Raw genomic sequence first — 4,095 nt, 5'->3', positions numbered from 1 at the left:
TTCCCCCGCCACCCCCGGGCCCTCCCCCGCCCGGCGCCCAGCGGCTGGGCCGGTCTTGGTGCCAGGTCGTACGTGAGGAGTCGGTGGACAGCGTTGCCGGCCCGAGGTTCTCTGTCCTGTTCTGGCACGCGATGTGCGCCTTCCTGCTGTGGAGATTGTGGATGATGATGGGGTGGAGTGTTGCTTCTTGGAGGAAGGCGAGGACTTGTGGCAGATGGAGGTTGAGCTGTCGAGGGCAGTGCTCGTCACCGTCACTGGCAGCAGGCCTACCATCGATTTGGCCTCCGCCGCGACGGCGCTGCACGTGGAGTTCGGCATCGGGCCTGAGGACATGTCCGTCCGGGCCTTCCAGCCGGAGGATTTCTTGGACTTGTGCCAGAGACAGTCTACGCGCGACAGGATGGTTCGGCAGGGCGGACTCTCTCCCTCGTCGCCGGCCGGCTTCTCGCTGTCCCTGCGGCTGTGGATTCGGCAGGAACAGGCCACGGCTGCCTCCCTGTCCTACCTGGTGCCTCTCAAGCTCGTCGGCGTGCCGGCGCACGCGTGGACTAGGAGAACTGTGGATTCGGTGCTGTGTGGTCTGGGTCTGGTTGTTGGCATCGCGAGAGCACGGCGAGACGGCACGACATGTCCGGGTTCAAGGTTTGGCTGCGCACGCACGCGCCGGACTGTGTCCCTAAGCGTCGCCGGCTGTTCATCGAGGAGCCCCGCAGGAGATGTTGTGGTGGATGGTCGAGGCCCGCCCGCACTTTGGCTCTCTGGTACACCGTTCATATTGTCAAGCTTGCCCCGACCGTGGTGGATGAGGACGAAGACCCAGAGCTGCCACCCCCGCGGCAGTCGTCCCCGCCGCCCTTCAGTGACGATGGGGTGCCCGATGCGGGCGCTGGTGTGGAGCGCCATCTTGCTGGCCTCGGTTCGGGAGCAGGGTCGCCACCTTCGGCCGGGGCGGTTTCTTACTCCGTGTCGGCGCTGCTGGCGTGGCAACAGGGCGTTCAAACTAAAGTGGCTAGTCGTCATGACATCAGCGGTCAGGATCAGCCTGGCACCTGCCAAAGTGCCCTAGGCGTGGCTTTGACCGTGGACGTGGAGGGAAGGCCTGTGGACCAGGACTTCCAGCTGGGAAGGGTGGATGCCATGGAGAGCGTGCCAGATTCTTCCAGACCGGGCCAACCCGTGTCGTCCTGCGTGTCGGGACAGGGTAGCGACCATGCAGAGGGTTTGGTGAGGTCACCTGATTCTGTGACTCTGCCGCGGTGGAGGACGCACGCTGCTTTGGGCCCACCAGCGCAACAGCTTTTGCAAGCAGACAACTGTGTGCGTTTCGGCTCAGTGGAACTCCGCGTCCTGGATTGGGCGCCCCTCCCTACGGCGCATGTGGATCCCCAGGCTGATTCGGGATCACTGGCAGCAGATCAGGCAGGCGAGCAGGCAGTGACCCCCACCAATTCCCTGTCCAGGGATGAGACATACCCCATGCATCCATTCCAAGAGGCGAACGTGGCGAGTGATGATTGGGAATTAATGGATGCCATGCAAAGTAGAGTGATCTACGTACGCAAGTTGGAGGACCAGGTTGGGACAATTTTTTGGTAAGCCTCTCGGAGGGGTTGTTGGCGGCCCTCTCTGCCCAGCATGGCGGGGATCGGTCAGTGCCAAGGGGCGGCTCTGTTATACTCCATGCCCGATCGGTAGATCGTTTGGCCTCCTTTTGCGCGGAGGTCCAGCGCACGCTAAATCCCATCCTAGCTAGGCCGGAGATCAGGGAGACGCCTGTCGGGGCTAGGAGGCTGTGCACGAAGCGGAACCTTGACGTCACTCCGAGAAGCAGCGTGCGCATAGCCATGAAGCAAGGACGTGGCTCGGTGGCCATGAGGCAGCAACAAGTCATCATGCGGAAGCTGTGCATAGCTAGTGAGGGGGAGGTGATTGGTGAGGCGGCACTGCAGGCCTACGTGGATCTCTTTCTGAGCCCTCTGTCGGATGTGCACATCGCAGCGGTGCTCGCACTGTTTGGCTGGGAGTCTTCTACGTTGCCATTACAGGAGCTCCCGGCCAGGATGGACGTGGAGGTTTGAGCAGCTTTTGCTGCATTGATGGTGGGCTTTTCCCTATAGCTGGACACCCACTAAAGGTCCTAGTGTGGAATGTACGGGGCCTCAACTCCCCGGCACATCGCAGCTTGGTGTTCCAAGTGGTATCGGCAGCTAACCCGAGTATCATGTGTCATCAGGAGACAAAAATGGAGTCCGTTACTAATCTTATTGTACGACAGTGCTTGGGCAATAAATATGAGAATCTCTACTTCTTACCTGCAGAGGGCACGCATGGGGGCATCCTCATTGCTTGGGATGCGCTCCTTGTCTCACTCTCTAACCCACATCAGACCAGGAACACATTGACGGCATGTGTGAAACCGGTAGGAGCGTCGGAGTGGTGGACCACTCGGGTGTACGGGCCCCAGTTGGACGTGGAGAAAATTGAGTTCTTGGAGGAACTAGTGGAGATTCGTGATCTTCATGCCGGGCCTTGGGTAGCCCTTAGGGACTTCAACCTTATAGTTAACCCCGAGGATAAGAACAATGACTCCATTAATAGGAGGATGTTGGCGCGTTTCTGATCAAAGCTTAACCGTCTCGAGCTCAAGGAGATGTATCTGAACGGGCGGCGTTTTACTTGGTCAAATGAGCGGGAGAACGTGACCCTGGAGAAGATTGACCATGTTTTCATCACGTGCGACTGGGAGGACCTATACCCTGCATCTTTTCTTTCCGCGATCGGATCGGCGATCTCGGGCCATTGCCCGTTGTTGATGGATTTACATGCGGACTTTCACATGGGGAGGCGTTTCAAGTTTGAGTCCTTCTGGCCGAAGGCAGAGGGGTTTATGGAGACGGTCTCCTTGGCATGGCACTCTGTGCGTGGAGCGACAGGTGGATCGGCAACGTCAAGCTCCAAATCTCCATCGCGATGGAGTTGATCCTGCGGCTAGATATGGCGTCGGACTCCAGATCGCTTTCGTGCACGGAGTTTGACCTTAGGAAAGTGTTGAAGCGCAAGTTGTTGGGCCTGTGCTCGCTGGAAAGGACGATTGCAAGATTATGATCGAGGATGCTTTACTTGAAGGAGGGCGATTTAAACACGAAATTCTTTCACCGCCATGCAAGACAAAGACTGAGGCGTAATCTCATCACGACCATCAAGAAGGATGGGCTGCTCCTGATCGGCCAAGAATCCATCGCGGCTGCGGTGGATGAATACTACGAGGGTGTCTTTGGGGCTGCACCGGAGCGGGGATTTGCGATCAACCTCCAAGCCCTAAACTTGTCGCGCCGTGAGTTTTCGCACTTGGAGAGGCCCTTCACCGAGGAGGAAGTGGAAAGGGTCATCAAATCCATGCCCCTGGACCCGACGGTTTTACTGGTCGCTTCTACGCGAGCTGCTGGCAAATCATAAAGGCTGATTTCATGAGAGCTTTGGAGGCGTTCTACCGTGGAGATATGCGTGGCATGGGGTGCATAAACAAAGCCATAGTCGCTTTGCTGCCAAAGGTGGATGGTGCCGAGGAATTGCGGGATTTTTGCCCAGTCAGCCTTGTGCATGGTGCAGTCAAGATCTTCGATAAGGCAATGGCAGTTCGGCTTGCTGAGGAACTGCCTTTTCTGGTGGGCAAGCACCAAAGTGCGTTCGCCAAGGGGCGACTACTACATGACAATTTCATGCTAGTTCAATGCATGGCTAGGAGATTGCACACATTAAAGGAGCCCACAATCATGCTCAAGTTGGATATTTCTAAAGCCTTCGATTCAGTCCAGTGGCCGTTTCTTCTTGAGGTTCTGGAGCACATGGGGTTCGGCCGGCGTTGGCTCTCCTGGGTTAGTGGTCTTCTGGCAACTTCGTCCACCCGGGTAATGGTCAATGGAATACCGGGAAAGCCAATTTTCAGCTGTCGTGGATTTCGGCAAGGGGGGCTGATGTCGCCAATGTTATTCATCCTCATCATGGAACCGCCTCAAAAGCTTTTCGACAAGGCTGGGACGGATGGAATTCTCGCACCTCTTGCCGCACGTGGGCTGGAGCAGAAGGTGTCCATAT

This window comes from Triticum dicoccoides, chromosome 3B (assembly GCF_002162155.2).
Source record: "Triticum dicoccoides isolate Atlit2015 ecotype Zavitan chromosome 3B, WEW_v2.0, whole genome shotgun sequence".
Taxonomy (NCBI): domain Eukaryota; kingdom Viridiplantae; phylum Streptophyta; class Magnoliopsida; order Poales; family Poaceae; genus Triticum; species Triticum dicoccoides.
The sequence above is the reverse complement of the archived record's forward strand: the minus strand, read 5'-3'. Positions refer to the sequence as shown.